Here is a 16,992-nt window from a genome sequence, read left to right as displayed (position 1 = left end):
CTCCCTCTCACCACCAGCACACCGGGCTGCATTGTGTACCATCCACAGGATGCACTGCAGCAACTCGGCATGGCTTCTTTGACAGCACCTCCCAAACCTGCAACCTCCAGCACCTAGAAGGACAAGGGCAGCGGGCACATGGGAACAACACCACCACTAGTGATAGTGTTTCCCGATATCAGGTTGGGGTGCGAATTGGGGGAAGTTGCGGGGGCAGCGTAGTCACATCCACCCACCCCTATAGGGCGTGCAGCGATGCAGGTTCACGGGAATGGCAATTTCTAAACTAGTAAAGTTTTGGTGGTCATTTTTTGGGGCAGGACATTGTGACGGTAAGCCACATCATCCCATTTTACTCTTTATACCGCCTCCCCTGCAAAACCTGCAAAACACAGAGAGCAAGTACTCCACGTCCATTTGATAAGATCATGGCTGATCTGTGATCTAACTCCATATAACTGCTTTGGCCCATATCCCTTAATACCCTTGGTTGCCAAAAAGCTATCTATCTCAGATTTAAATTTAGCAATTGAGCTGGCATCAATTGCCGTATGCGGAAGAGAGTTCCAAACTTCTAGAACCCTTTGTGTGTAGAAACGTTTTCTAATCTCGCTCCTGAAAGGTCTGGCTCTAATTTTTAGACTGTGCCCCCTACTCCTAGAATCCCCAACCAGCGGAAATAGTTTCTCTCTATCCACCCTATCTGTTCCCCTTAATATCTTATAAACTTTGATCAGATAACCCCTTAACCTTCGAAACTCCAGAGAATACAACCCCAATTTGTGTAATCTCTCCTCGTAACTTAACCCTTGAAGTCCGGGTATCATTCTAGTAAACCTACGCTGCACTCCCTCCAAGGCCAATATGTCCTTCCGAAGGTGCGGTGCCCAGACCTGCTCACAGTACTCCAGGTGTGGTCTAACCAGGGTTTTGTATAGCTGCAGCATAACTTCTGCCCCCTTGTACTCTAGTCCTCTAGATATAAAGGCCAGCATTCCATTAGCCTTCTTGATTATTTTCTGCACCTGTTCATGACACTTCAATGATCTATGTACCTGAACCCCTAAGTCCCTTTGGACATCCACTGTTTTTAACTTTTTACCATTTAGAAAGTACCCTGTTCTGTCCTTTTTTGATCCAAAGTGGATGACCTCACATTTGTCTACATTGAATTCCATTTGCCACAGTTTTGCCCATTCACCTAATCTATCAATATTGCTTTGTAATTTTATGTTTTCATCTACACTGCTTACGATGCCACCAATCTTTGTGTCATCAGCAAACTTAGATAGACTTTCTATGCCTTCATCTAAGTCGTTAATAAATATTGTGAATAATTGAGGCCCCAAGACAGATCCCTGCGGGACTCTACTAGTCACATCCTGCCAATGTGAGTACCTACCCATTATCCCTACTCTCTGTCGCCTTTCGCTCAGCCAACTTCCTAACCAAGTCCATAATTTTCCCTCGATTCCATGGGCTTCTATCTTAGCTAACAGTCTCTTATGTGGGACCTTATCAAATGCCTTCTGGAAGTCCATATAAATAACATCCATTGACATTCCCCTGCCCACTACTTTAGTCATCTCTTCAAAAAATTCAATCAGGTTTGTCAGGCACGACCTACCTTTCACAAATCCATGCTGGCTCTCTCTGATCAACTGAAAATTTTCAAGGTGTTCAGTCACCTATCCTTAATTATAGACTCCAGCATTTTCCCCACAACAGATGTTAGGCTAACTGGTCTATAATTCCCCGGTTTCTCTCTCTCTCCTTTCTTAAAAAGCAGAGTGACTTGTGCAATTTTCCAATCTAGAGGAACAGTTCCTGAATCTAGAGAACTTTGAAAGATTATGGTTAGGGCATCTGCAATCTGCTCACCTAATTCCTTTAAAACCCTGGGATGGAAACCATCTGGTCCTGAGGATTTGTCACTCTTTAGTGCTATTATTTTCTTCATTACTGTTGCTTTACTTATATTAATTTTATCAAGTCCCTGTCCCCGATTCAACATTAGTTTTCTTTGGGTTTCCGGCATGCTATCCTCTTTTTCGACTGTAAATACTGACGCAAAGTAATCATTCAACATGTCCGCCATTTCCCCATTGTCAATGACAATATCCCCACTTTCAGTTTTTAAGGGGCCAACACTGCTCCTGGCCACCCTCTTTTTCCTAATGTAACTATAAAAGTTCTTCGTATTGGTTTTGATATCCCTTGCAAGTTTCTTTTCATACTCTCTTTTTGTAGCTCTTACTATCTGTTTTGTGACCGTTTGTTGATCTTTGTATCTTTCCCATTTGCCAGGATCTGTGCCATTTTTTGCCTTTTTGTATGCCCTTACCTTATGTCTTATACTGTCCCTTACCTCTTTAGTTGTCCATGGCTGTTTTTTTTGGCAAATAGAGTTCTTGCCCCTCAGGGGTATAAACCGATTCTATATCACGTTAAATGTTTCTTTAAACATTTCCTACTGATCATCAGTCGTTTTACCCATTAATAGATTTGCCCAGTTTACTGTGGACAGTCTCTGTCTCATCCCATTGAAGTCGGCCTTACCCAAGTCTAGAATCTTAGCAGCTGACTCACCTTTATCCCTTTCAAACACTACATTGAACTCGATCATGTTATGATCGCTATTGGATAGATGTTCGCGTACAGTTAAGCCGTTAACTAAATCTGGTTCATTACTCATTAGTAAATCTAGTATGGCTTGCCCCCTTGTTGCCTCTAGGACATACTGCTGCAGAAAACTATCCCGGACACACTCAAGAAATTCACTCCCTTTCTGACAGTTGCTAGTCTGCTTTTCCCAATCTATGTGAGGGTTAAAGTCCCCCATTAAGACCACTATGCCTTTCTTACACGCTTGTCTAATCTCTGCATTTATACAATCTAGCACTTCAGAGCTGCTGCCAGGGCTCCTATACACAATTCCCACTATAGTCTTAGATCCTTTCCTATTTCTCAATTAAACCCATAAGGTCTCTGTTGGCTGCTTACCTCTCGTTATATCCTCTTTTATCATTGAAGTGATTTCATCTCTAATCATTAAGGCTACTCCCCCCGTCTTCCATTTTCCCTGTCTCTCCTGTAGAACTTATAACCCGGTATATTCAGTTCCCAATCCTGCCCATCCTGCAGCCATGTCTCTGTAATAGCTATCATGTCATACCCTCCAAGTTAACTCCTGATAATCAATTCCATTATTTTACATGGAATGGAATTAAGATTAATGGGTCTGTAGATGCCTGTATCTTTTTTGTATTCCTTTTTGAACATATGCATGTGATAATTTTCCTCCAATACTAGAATTACATAGAATTTCCAGCACAGAAACAGGCCATTTGTTCCAACTGGTCTAAGCTGGTGGTTTTTTTTTATTCGTTCATGGGATGTGGGCGTTGCTGGCAAGGCCAGCATTTATTGCCCATCCCTAATTGCCCTTGAGAAGGTGGTGGTGAGCTGCCTTCTTGAACCGCTGCAGTTCGTGTGGTGAAGGTTCTCCCACAGTGCTGTTAGGTAGGGAGTTCCAGGATTTTGACCCAGCGATGATGAAGGAACGGCGATATATTTCCAAGTCGGAATGGTGTATGATTTGGAGGGGATAAGTTTTAGCACTGGGGATGGATTTCTCAATGGAAATTCCTTTCTTCCCATGTTATGAAGAAGAGGAGGATGAGGAAATGGAAGAGACTAGATTGGAGGAACTTAGAGTGACGCATTACATGAGACACTTGGGGAGGTATGTCATCTGCTGGCTTGAGGACCTGCAGCCTACTTCAATAAGAAGCACAACATTATCTGTTGTAGTGAAAGTGGCCACTGTCATGAATTGTTTTTGGCACTGCGGCATTCTAGGCAGCCTTGGTTGACATTTGTCACAGTCAGGTGGGCCTCAAAGTTCATAATCTTCTCAATGGGACCTGCAAAACACATAGAGCAAGTACTCCACTTCTATAGAATGGCAGGGTTTTCATGAGTGCAGGGAGCAACTGATGGAAAAAATGTAGCCTTGCAAGGTCCGTACAACAATCCCCTCAGTTTCATTAATAGAAAAGGGTTTCTTTCTATCAATGTCCGCCTAATGTGTGATGCCAATCACCTTATCCTGCATGTAAAACCCTGGTACCCAGGAAGCTGTCATGATGCTTTTATCATGCAGCAATCCACCATATCAGGCCTGATGATTGGTGATCAGGGATATCCCCTGCAGTCATGGCTAATAATTCCAGTGCAGCATCTGCAGATAGAATTGGGAAGCAAATATAATGAGGCCCATGGGACTACAAGAAGAGTGATTAAGCATTCTGAAGTCTTGCTTTAGCTGGCTGAACAAACCTGATGGAACCCTGCAGTACAGTAAAAGGTGCACAGAATTATAGGGCGGAACCTTTAGCTTCCATGGAGGGCAGGAGTGATTAAATGCAAAAGTGATAATGACCAAAATTTCAATGCTCTCCTGGCCAGGTTACCACTTGAGCTCATCCAAAACTGCTGCCAGTATCCTAACTTGCACCAAGTCCCGTTCAGCCATCACCCCTGTGCTCGCTGACCTACATTGGTTCCTGGTCCGATAATGCCTTGATTTTAAAATTCTCATCCTTGTGTTCAAACCCCTCCATGGCCTTGCCCCTCCCTATCTCTCTAACCTCCTCTAGCCCTACTACCATCCGAGATCTCTGCGCTCCTCCAATTCTGGCCTCTTGCGCGTCCCCGATTTTCATCACTCCACCATTGGCAGCTGTGACTTCAGCTGCCGAGGCCCTAAGCTCTGGAATTCCCTCCCTAAATCTCTCCGCATCTTTCCCTCTCCTCGTTTAAAATGCTCCTTAAAACCTACCTCTTTGACCAAGCTTTTGGTCACCTGTCCTAATATCTCTTTATGTGGCTCGGTGCCAAATTTTGTTTGATAACACTCCTGTGAAGCGCCTTGGGACGTTTTACTACGTTTTACTATGTTAATGGCACTATATAAATGCAAGTTGTTGTTGTTGGTGCAAGGCAAAAGGGGGTGATAATGGGCATTCCTTGCACCATCAACACTTTTGTCATTTAATCACTCCTGCCCTCTACCCTATAACAGATCTCTGTTTTGTTCTTTCCCTGCCCCCTTTTCCCTGGTGCTGCACTTGCTTAAAATCTCTAGCATCTTCCAGTTCTGATGAAAGGTCGTTGACCTGAAACGTTAACTCTGTTTTTCTCTCCACAGATGCTGCCTGACCTGCTGAGTGTTTCCAGCATTTCATATTTTTATTTCAGATTTCCAGCATCCACAGTATTTTACTTTTATTAGTGATGAAAGAATCTGAGTGCCAATTACACATCACCAAGGTGTCTGCATCCATCCCATGATTATAATGATTGCAAGTGCAAGCTCCCTTTAAACACCTCTTCTTCAAGACTAACACAACCCCCTTATGGAAGGCAAGCTGGGTTTGGATAGAGGTATGGAGTTAACGAGACGCAGGAGTCACTTGTGAATAGTGCAGGTTTCCATTCACCCAGTAAAAGGCATAGGAGGAGTATGATAGGTAAGGAGGAGTCATGCCTCTATCATCCTCACAGGATGTGCGTGGGGAATAATTGCTTCACCTACTTTGTCAAACCATATGAAGCCATTAAACCTCTCTCTGCATTATGTGACGGGCCGTGGGGTGCTGGAAGTTGCACTGATTGCCTCAGCCATCTCCCTCCATAATGTTTGTACCACCATCTTAATCCTGTTCTCAGTCCCCAAGAGTCCATCCCTTCTAATCCTCACTTCAGTGAGTAGGAGACATCTTTGGAGGCATCAGAAAGCCTGGAGGTCCCTTTCCTGCTGTTGAACCCCCCTCCCCAGAGGATGCTCCTCCCTCGGTCATTTTGTATTCTTTCACTTCCTGTGATGTGGTTCCAGAATTCACAAAATTTGTATGGCCCTTTAATTAGCTGCAGCACAACTTGTGTTCCCTCCCTGCCACCCCAGGAAAAAGCAGTGGGTTAGCAGCATTGCCATGTGGGCAGGAAGTGGTCACACCCAGCTGCTAACCCACCTGTTGGAAGACAATTTAACCCATTCTCTTCTCCCTCAACCTTCCAGTTCATATTGGCACACTTATTTCTCCCCTGTCAGTTCAACCTAGCACTCTTCTCTTTCTCTGAATTCAATGTAGCTCTCGTCTCCCATCTAACCCAGTTTAAGCTGGCACTCTCTCTACCCCCTCAGTTAATGCTACAATTCTCCCTTCCCACTCCCTCTCAGTTAATGCTCCCCCCCCCATCCCAAAGTGCTGCTTCTGACTTCTGCCTCTTTCTCTCTCCCCTTCATTGCCATCCATTTCCCATCCCTTCTATATCCCCTTCATTTCACCCATTTCCTCTCCCTTTCATTGTCAACCATAATCCCTTTCCCTCAGCCCTTTAATGTCACCAATTATCCCTGATGTCCCCATCATTTTCCCTATACTTCTCCCCTTTATTTCTCCTTTCTTCTCCCTTTCATTCCCCCTTTCCTTTTCTCTTTATAGGCGTTGATTTACCCTTTTCCCTCTGCCTTCATTCATCTTTCTACCCAAGTGCTGCTGTGAATGAAAATAATTCCAACCACTTCATACTGTAGGAAGGAATCCCTGTTCTACTGAGAATTCCTGTCTACAGTATGCAGAAACTACTTCACTTCCATTAGCGGCAGCACTCTGATTGGAATGGCACTGATGGGAAAAAGCCTGGTTTACACTGATTTTTGTCAGCACACTTTTCTGACAGTCTCTGCGATGTGATACTAATCATTTTTAACAACAGTGACTAAAGGAGCCTCAGGCCCCTTGAACATCTTTGTGAGAATTAGAAATGTGTACAGCTGCTTTTATAGTAGATTTTTAAAAAGACTTGCATTTATATAGCACTTTTCATGACCTCAGGATGTCCCAAAGTGCTTTACAGCCAATTAATACTTTTTGAATTGTAGTCACTGTTGTAATGTCTGAAACGTGACAGCCAATTTGCACACTGTAAGGTCCCATAAAGAGCAATGAAATGATAATCTGTTTTACGTATTGGTTGAGAGATAAATGGTGGCCAGGACAGGAGGTAGAACTCCCCTGCTGTTCTTCGAAATAGTGCAAAGGGATCTTTTACATCCTCCTGCAAGCAGATGGGGCCTCAGTCTCACGTCTCATCCGAAAGACAGCACCTCTGATGGTGCAGTACTCCCTCACCACTGCACTGAAGTGTCAGCCTAGATTTTGTGCTCAAGTCTCTGGACTGGAACTTGAACCCACAATCTTCTGACTCAGAGATGAGAGTGCTATCCACTCAGCCACAGCTGACACCTATAATGCATTAACCCAATGTACAATCGTTAAATTTGCAGATGATAAAGGGAGGTAGTGGAGGTGAGAGGGAGTAATCTGAACATGGGTGAATCTGTATACATGCCTCACGAGCAATAAACCTCACCTCAAAACAGTAATTAGACCTCATGGCCTTAAAGGGACAGGCTGACTCAGAGGCAAGAGTGCTACCACAAAGGAAGGAAAGCATTACAAGTGCACCGCGGGTGGATTTCTGTATGTGCGCTGAGGAGGACTAACACTATACTGGAATTGTGCACCTGTTGATTACTCTTGTTAACTCAAGGGCAGGGTGCATGTCTGCCCTGTTCATCTGCAGCAGAAGGAAGGGACTGGACTGACCGCTGGGACCGGACCGGACTGGACTGGACTGAGGCGTGGATTCTGATGTTGCTGCTGTCAAGCAGTAGTTTTCACAGTACCTTCTGTTCTCAAGTGTGGTATTATCCCACAGATTAAGAGAAATGTTTCATGGAAGTGACATTACATATGCTTTAAACTTTATTTCTAGATAGGTGTATCTGAGTTTCTGAGTCTTCCAATGCTGCTATTTGAATGACCGTGTTTTCAACGACCCTGTTTTATTGCTAGATGACTGCAGAGGTTTATGAGAGTCGAAAGTTCTCAGACGGTGAGGAGATGGCCAACATGTTCTGTTTCTACTTGCTAAATCCTGAGATAACACGAAAGCTAAACCATAATGGCCAAACGTTCGAGCAGTGGATGCAAAAGAACAAAGGTTCTTTTGAAAGCCTCTTGAGCCAACGGTAGAATACCACGGCTGACGCTGGCACCAATAGCACACTCCACACAATCTAATGTGACTTGTATGTACAAAACTGGCTGCTTCATTCAACTTTGTCTATGTGAACATGGATCATTCAATGATTTTCAGTTATTTATTACTTCGTTTTTTTTTATTAGCAATATTAATGAGCAACAGACATGGCCATTTAAAGTGATATTGTTGCATAGCACCAAATTCCACAGAGTTTTTATTGAAATCGTTTAAAAAGTTACAAAACTGATATATTAACAAGACTCTGAAGGAAAAACAATGGTATAAAAATAAACACCACTTTCATGTGTTTCTCATATCACAATGTACCGTAGCCTCTCACTAAAACTTGGATGTCTCGCAATGTTGCACATTGCATTGATATAAAACACTATCTCAATACAATACCCATTACGGTCTACTATACAAGTCCCAAAGACAACATTTATAGAGAAGTTCCACTGTGGCTGGTTCCCTTCCTGTTCATTGCTTTAAATTTTGCTGGTCTTGTCCTGATTTTAAGTATTCTACCGTTGGCTCAAGAGGCTTTCAAAAGAACCTTTGTTCTTTTGCATCCACTGCTCGAACGTTTGGCCATTATGGTTTAGCTTTCGTGTTATCTCAGGATTTAGCAAGTAGAAACAGAACATGTTGGCCATCTCCTCACCGTCTGAGAACTTTCGACTCTCATAAACCTCTGCAGTCATCTAGCAATAAAACAGGGTCGTTGAAAACACGGTCATTCAAATAGCAGCATTGGAAGACTCAGAAACTCAGATACACCTATCTAGAAATAAAGTTTAAAGCATATGTAATGTCACTTCCATGAAACATTTCTCTTAATCTGTGGGATAATACCGCACTTGAGAACAGAAGGTACTGTGAAAACTACTGCTTGACAGCAGCAACATCAGAATCCACGCCTCAGTCCAGTCCAGTCCGGTCCGGTCCCAGCGGTCAGTCCAGTCCCTTCCTTCTGCTGCAGATGAACAGGGCAGACATGCACCCTGCCCTTGAGTTAACAAGAGTAATCAACAGGTGCACAATTCCAGTATAGTGTTAGTCCTCCTCATCGCACATACAGAAATCCACCCGCGGTGCACTTGTAATGCTTTCCTTCCTTTGTGGTGATCTAACAGCTACTCTATGGAAGCAATGCATTCCCCAGTAGGAAACTAACTGACATTCATCTACGTGATAAGCTTTTGTAATGCTGGATGCTCAAACATAGGAAGAGAGGAAACAGTGGTGGTGAGTTGGGGGTGGGGGAGGGGGGAGGGAGGAAAAGCAAGGATTGGGGGAAAAGGTGAGAGGTGTTCCCTCATTAGTGTGGTGACTATGGTACTGGACTAAGAATCAGTTGTTGTGAGTTCACAATCCTACCATGGTAATCATAGAAAGGTTACAGCACCGAAGTAGGCCTTTAAGACCATAAGACCATAAGAGGTAGGAGCAGGAGTAGGCCATTCAGCCCTTCAAGCCTGCTCTGCCACTTAATGAGATCATGGCTGATCTGATTTTTACCTCAACTCCACTTTCCCGCCTTTTCCCCATATCTTTTGACTCCCTTGCTGCTCAAAAATTTGTCTAACTCAGCCTTGAATGTATTCAATGACTCAGCTTTTTGGTAAAGAATTTCAAAGATTCACGACACTCTGGGAGAAGAAATTCCTCCTCATTTCCATCTTAAATGGGCGACCCCTTATTCTGAGACCATGCCTCCTACTTTTAGATTCCCCCATGAGGGGTAACATCCTCTCAGCATCTACCCTATCGAGTCCCCTCAGAATCTTGTATGTTTCAATAAGGTCTCCTCTCATTCTTCTAAACTCCAATGAGTATAGACCCAACCTGTTCAATCTTTCCTCATAAAACAACCTTTCCATACCTGGAATCAACCTACTGAACCTTCCCGGAACTGCCACCAATACAAGTATGTCCTTCCTTAAATAAGAGCACCAAAACTGTACGCAGTATGCATTCGGCCCATCGAGTCCGCGCCTGTACGCAAGAGCAATCCAGCTAATCCCACTCCCCCGCCCTTTCCCCTAGCCCTGTGAATTTTTTCTTTTCAATTCCTTATCCAGTTCCCTTTTGAAGGCCGTGATTGAATCTGCCTCCACCACCCCCTCGGGCAGTGTATTCCAGATCATAACCACTCGCTGTGTAAAAAAGATCTTCCTCCTGTCACCTTTGGATCTGCTGCCAATCACCTTAAATCTATGTCCTCTGGTCCTTGACCCTTCCACCAATGGGAACAGTTTCTATCCACTCTGTCTAGACCCTTCATGATTTTGAATACCTCTATCAAATTTCCTTGCAGCCATCTCTGTTCCAAGGAGAACAATACCAGTTTCTCCAGTCTATCCACTAAAGCCCCCTCATCCCTGGAATATTCTAGTAAATCTCTTCTGCACCCTCTCTAACGCCTTCACATCTTTCCTGAAGTGCAGTGTCCAGAACTGGACACAATACTCTAGTTGTAGTTGAACCAGTGTTTTATAAAGGTTCATGATGACTTCCATACTTTTGTACTCTATGCATAAGGCCCAGGATCCCGTATGCTTTTTTAACCACTTTCTCAACATGCCCTGCCACCTTCAATGATTTGTGCACATATACTGCCGGATGTCTCTGTTCCTGTATCCCTTTTAGAGTTGTGCCTTCTAGTTTATATTGCCTCTCCTCGTTCTTCCTACCGAAATGTATCACTTCGCATTTTTCTGCATTAAATTCCACCTGCCACGCGTCCGCCCATGCCACCAGCCTGTCTATATCCTCTTGAAGTCTAACACTATCCACCTCACTGTTTACTACCCTTCCAAGTTTTGTGTCATCTGTAAATTTTGAAATTGTGCCCTGTACTCCCAAGTCCAAGTCATTAATATATATCAAGAAAAGCAGTGGTCCCAGCACTGACCCCTGCGGAACATCACTGTACACCTCCCTCCAGTCCAAAAAAACAACCGTTCACCGCTACCCTTTGTTTCCTGTCCCTTAGCCAATTCTGTATCCATGTTGCTACTGTCTCCTTTATTCCATGGGCCGCAATCTTGATGATAAGCCTACGGTGCAACACTTTATCAAACGCCTTTTGAAAGTTCATATACACCACATCAACTGCATTGCCCTCATCTAACTCTGTCTTACCTCATCAAAAAACTCTATCAGGTTAGTTAAACACGATTTGCCTTTAACAAATCTGTGCTGGCTTTCACTAATCAATCCACCCTCGTCCAAGTGACTATTAATTCTGTTGTATTAATTCTGTTAAAATGACCATGAAAGCTGCTCAACTCTTGATGACCCTTAAAGTGGTTTAGCAAGTTGTTCAAACCATCAGTAAGAACTCAAGATAACTATAGCTGTGCAATAAATAAATACAGCCTTCCCATCATTGTCCACACCCCAAGAACAAATAAAAGTAACAAATTTTGTTTGCGTTTTACTTTATTGAGTAAGGAAGTGCTGGAAATTCAACTCCCATTCAACAACCAATGGAGATGCAAGAAAGAATTTACATTAATGTAGTGCCTTTCACTACCTCAGGACATCCCAAAGTACTTCACAAACAATGAATTTCACATTTGAAGTGCAGTCACTGTTGTTATGTAGCCGAACACAACAGCCAATTTGCACACAGCCAGCTCCCACAAACAGCAAATGCGAAACGACCACTTCATTTGTTTTGGTGGTATTGGTTGAAAGAGGAATGTTGGCCAGGACACTGGGAGATCTTTCCTGCTCTTCTTCAAAAAAGTACTCGGGGACTGTTTACATTCACCTGAACAGGCAGATAGAGCTTCAGTTTAACGTCTCATTTCAAAGACGGCATCTCCAAAGACAGTGCAGCACTCAGTCAATGCTGCTTTGGAATGCCAGCCTAGATTATGGCTGGGATTCCCTTGCAGCTGCTCCCGCTCCGCCACCATACTCTTCACCAGAAGTATTGCAGAAACCCCGTTTATACACTAAGAATATGGTTTGAAACAAGCATAGGAAATACCAGCTCACAAAGTGCCATGCGTCTTAGCAAGAGGGCAAATGTACAAAGGAAGGCTCCGCATCTCTGATGAAGGTAACTTACAGAAACCCAAGGGGTCATTGAAAGAATGCTGAGGCATTGGAATAGTGAAAAACAGTAAGATTCAAGAGACAGGTCCTAATAACATATAATAACTATAAGTATAAACATATTGAGACCTGATAACAGTGAAAGGCTATGTAAACAATAAGACATCAAGCAAGGCCAAGGTGGAACAAACTGTTTATGCAGCAGATAGTATAAACCATCCTTGGTGGTTTTGACAGTCAGCACAGTGGGATGATTTCCAAACAGGAAATAAGGATAGAGGTGCGTACATCCAGAACAACACAGTTGAATAGTATAAAGATAGGGCATGCTCACTCCCAAAAATTAGAGCTTGAGAGGGGATGGTTGGAAACCAATTGCCACAGGAAGTCTGCAGAAGTCAGATCTGATCATCCTGAATTCAGAGGAATCAGTTTGTATTGATTGCTTGTCTTTTAATGTAATCGGAAGACAGTTATATTACTGTTGTGAGTCATCTATTAAAGCTTGCTATTTTATAACCACTTGGACCAGAATCAAGCGGAAGTTATTGTTGAAGGATTAACAGCCCTTTTGTTGCCCGACAGTAACGGGATAAATCCGCTAACACACACTTAAACAGGGTTTCTGCCACGGTCTCAGCAATGGAATGGGAGCAGCTTGGAGAAAAATCCTGGCCTATGTGTTTAAGTCCTGGAGTATGACTTGAGCCCTCAATCTCCTGACTCACAGGTAAGAGTACGACCAACTGAGTCAAGTTAACACTATGCGTAGGAACATAGGAACAGGAGTAGGCCATTCAGCCCCTCGTGCCTGCTCCGCCATTTGATAAGATCATGGCTGATCTGTGATCTAACTCCATATACCTGCCTTTGGCCCATATCCCTTAATACCCTTGGTTGCCAAAAAGCTATCTATCTCAGATTTAAATTTAGCAATTGAGCTAGTATCAATTGCCGTTTGCGGAAGAGAGTTCCAAACTTTTACAACCCTTTGTGTGTAGAAATGTTTTCTAATCTCGATCCTGAAAGGTCTGGCTCTAATTTTTAGACTGTGCCCCCTACTCCTAAATCCCCAACCAGCGGAAATAGTTTCTCTCTATCCACCCTATTCATTCCCCTTAATATCTTATAAACTTCGATCAGATCACCCCTTAACCTTCGAAACTCCAGAGAATACAACCCCAATTTGTGTAATCTCTCCTCGTAACTTAACCCTTGAAGTCCGGGTATCATTCTAGTAAACCTACGCTGCACTCCCTCCAAGGCCAATATGTCCTTCCGAAGGTGCGGTGCCTAGAACTGCTCACAGTACTCCAGGTGCAGTCTAACCAGGGTTTTGTATAGCTGCAGCATAACTTCTGCCCCCTTGTACTCCAGTCCGAGATATAAAGGCCAACATTCCATTAGCCTTCTTGATTATTTTCTGCACCTGTTCATGACACTTCAATGATCTATGTACCTGAACCCCTAAGTCCCTTTGGACATCCACTGTTTTTAACTTTTTACCATTTAGAAAGTACCCTGTTCTATCCTTTTTTGATCCAAAGTGGATGACCTCACATTTGTCTACATTGAATTCCATTTGCCACAATTTTGCCCATTCACCTAACCTATCAATATCGCTTTGTAATTTTATGTTTTCATCTGCACTGCTTACAATGCCACCAATCTTTGTGTCATCAGCAAACTTAGATATGAGACTTTCTATGCCTTCATCTAAGTCGTTAATAAATATTGTGAATAATTGAGGCCCCAAGACAGATCCCTGCGGGACTCCACTAGTCACATCCTGCCAATGTGAGTACCTTCCCATTATCCCTACTCTCTGTTTCCTTTCGCTCAGCCAACTTCCTAACCAAGTCCGTACTTTTCCCTCGATTCCATGGGCTTCTATCTTAGCTAACAGTCTCTTATGTGGGACCTTATCAAATGCCTTCTGGAAGTCCATTTAAATATCATTCATTGACATTCCCCTGTCCACTACTTTAGTCACCTCTTCAAAAAATTCAATCAGGTTTGTCAGGCACGACCTACCTTTCACAAATCCATGCTGGCTCTCTCTGATTAACTGAAAATTATCTTAATGGGAGGGGGAGAGATGTTGATGTTGTCGTTGTATCTTCAGACTCTTCTCTTGGAGAAAAGCAGTGAAACTTTGTGTGGGGACAGGAAAAGTTTTGTATCCTGCTATCATGATGTCATCACATAATGTGATTTATATCTATGCATCATATGTTTGTAAACAAGAGAGTTTACTAAACACTTTTTCATGTGGATAATGTCCCTTTAAAACAGTCCATGAAGGTTTGGGTGACAAAATGAGATAATACACCAACTGTCACAGCCAATACTTTAGTCTGAACCTTGCCCAGACTAATAAGATGAAAGTATTCTCGCATTGCTGGTTCTGAAAATTTGGATAGAATCAATTCACTTTCTAAGTAAGAGAGTTCGCAAACTGGGGATATATGTTGGAAGGTCTAAGAAGCTGAGTTTGAGTAACCCAATAATAGTTTACAGTCATCAAATGATTCCCAATACATTTAAATCAGTGCCATTTAATCCTGCCTTGTTTTAAATGTCAACAGGTTTAAAAAGGTTGTTAGACAAAAATAGCAGCCACTCACAACCGTTCTCAGCTTACCAGAGGCTTTTCATCACCATCTGAAAAGCCATTTGAGGCAATATCCACTATTGGGGCAATCTACACATACTTAAAGATGCATGTATTTTTTACTGACAAAGGATTAGTAATGTACGAAAGAACTTTGCAAACCCTATTAACAATTACTTGGAAGTGCTGTTTAGTTAAATTTGGATGCCAAGCCTGAAGTATTCCTTGAACTGGGACCATCTGCCTAAAAATGGCACATTCGTTGCTTTCAGAACATCAGCAAGCTATAATGTCCCCACTTGGTTCCAAATGGTTGGCTTTATCTCAAAACATGGAGATCAAGTTCTAACATGATTTAAAAATGCAAAAGTTGATGCAATAGACTTTAACCCAGTAAATGCCACTGGTGCAGTTTACGAACACTGTACGATGTAGAATCTGTAAAGCACATTAGAGACATTACTGACAGAAAGACAAATTATGGACACATCACACGATACATCAAGACCACTCGCAAATTTTCTTTCACTTGTGACCTGCAAACAAAATGCAACCTTAAAGACAGAAACCATTTTTTTTTCAAGTGTTCTTTTCAGGGATCTTGAAGAGGCATACAAGAGAGTTTGTAAAAAGTTAATTTGGAATGCTACTTTAAATTAATCTGTAGGAGTCGGACAAGGGGACACAGGTTCAACCTAGTAAAAGGTAATTTTAGGACTTATATAGGGAAATTCTTCTTCACACAGAGAATGATCAACATTTGGAATGGACTTCGGGGCAGAGTGCTGGAGGCGAAAACTCTGGAATCATTTCAGAAACAAATGGTAGTTGTTCTGGATGGATAAGTAAAAGCGGGCCAAATAGCCTTCTTCATTCTTGTGATTTTACAGGTACTTCAGACTCTGCTTGGCAGCGCTTCATACATACCCAAGGTGTAATTATCTCACTCTGGGATACTTGTGACTTTTAAAAGGCAAGAAAGTTTTCAAAATAAAAAGAAATCCAGACACTGGTCATGGGAACGCCAATCTTCCTGAAGTACTCCCCGACCTGGGACTTGCAGTTTCTCCCCAGTCAGCTTTTCCACATTCTCCAGACCACTGTGTGTTTCAGACCCAACTGTTTGGTGATGTCAGCCATCAGTTTACCCTGTGTGACGATTGAAGAAAAGTTCAAATTACATTTTACGACTGTCAAAACCAGCAGAAAAATGGACAGGTTTCTTCAGGTGCGCCATTTAATTTCCTCCACCCTGAATTGTTGAAAATATATATATCCTCTTCCCCCTCCCCTTATCCAACCCCTCTCCTCTAGTTTACATGTAGGAGCAAAAGGATTCTCCCTGTTTATGAAATCTTTTCAATGGGTGTCAGAAGATTTCATATCTTTACATTATATTATTCCAGTCCCCACGACTGGTGTTGCAGGAATAGAACATACGATGGGGAGCTCCAAAATCAAAAAACGTGTGCCTGTTCCACTTTTGCTTTGAGTGGGACTTTCCAGCCAGCCTTTTAGACCAGCCTAAAATGGTCTTGGTCTTGCCCAAAACAGACAAGAGCTTTATTTAATAATAATACATTTAACATCCATTTAGGACGGTATTGTGCTAGACCCTTCTTTCATCCACCTGAAGTTGGCTATGTGCTTTGAAGCTCTTAAAACTGATGTATAAAGCACATATGAAAGTGTGACTTATGCTCCAGATTTTATGACAACTTTTTTTAAAAATTCATACTTCACCTATCAGTAGCACAGCTTGTTGTAACTGTACATTTGTATTTATCAAACATAGTGAATCAGCCTTTTCCCCGGAGTCACTGGCATGGTTGACAAACATGCATCTTGCAATTAGGTATAAAAGGATATGATTTTGATGTCACACACAGTAGCAATTAATGGCTCAGTTGTTTGCAATACTGCATTACACTTCTGGTATTGTTCCTTTATAGCAAGGAACCCAGCAGGGTGTCCACACAATTAAATATTTCAAAGACTGTAATGACATTTCTTCACCAATGTAAAGTATGCTATGAGGTTATAATGTTATACTTTCTACAGAGAATCCGTAGAATTAAAGGAACACTATCACAGTTTTCATACAGCCTCAATTCCACAAACAGCCAGAAATAACCTGCTTCACAAATCAAAAAAAATTGTGCTGCAACATATATAATTAATGTAATACAATT

The sequence above is a fragment of the Heptranchias perlo genome, chromosome 7, assembly GCF_035084215.1.
Source record: "Heptranchias perlo isolate sHepPer1 chromosome 7, sHepPer1.hap1, whole genome shotgun sequence".
NCBI lineage: Eukaryota > Metazoa > Chordata > Chondrichthyes > Hexanchiformes > Hexanchidae > Heptranchias > Heptranchias perlo.
The sequence above is the reverse complement of the archived record's forward strand: the minus strand, read 5'-3'. Positions refer to the sequence as shown.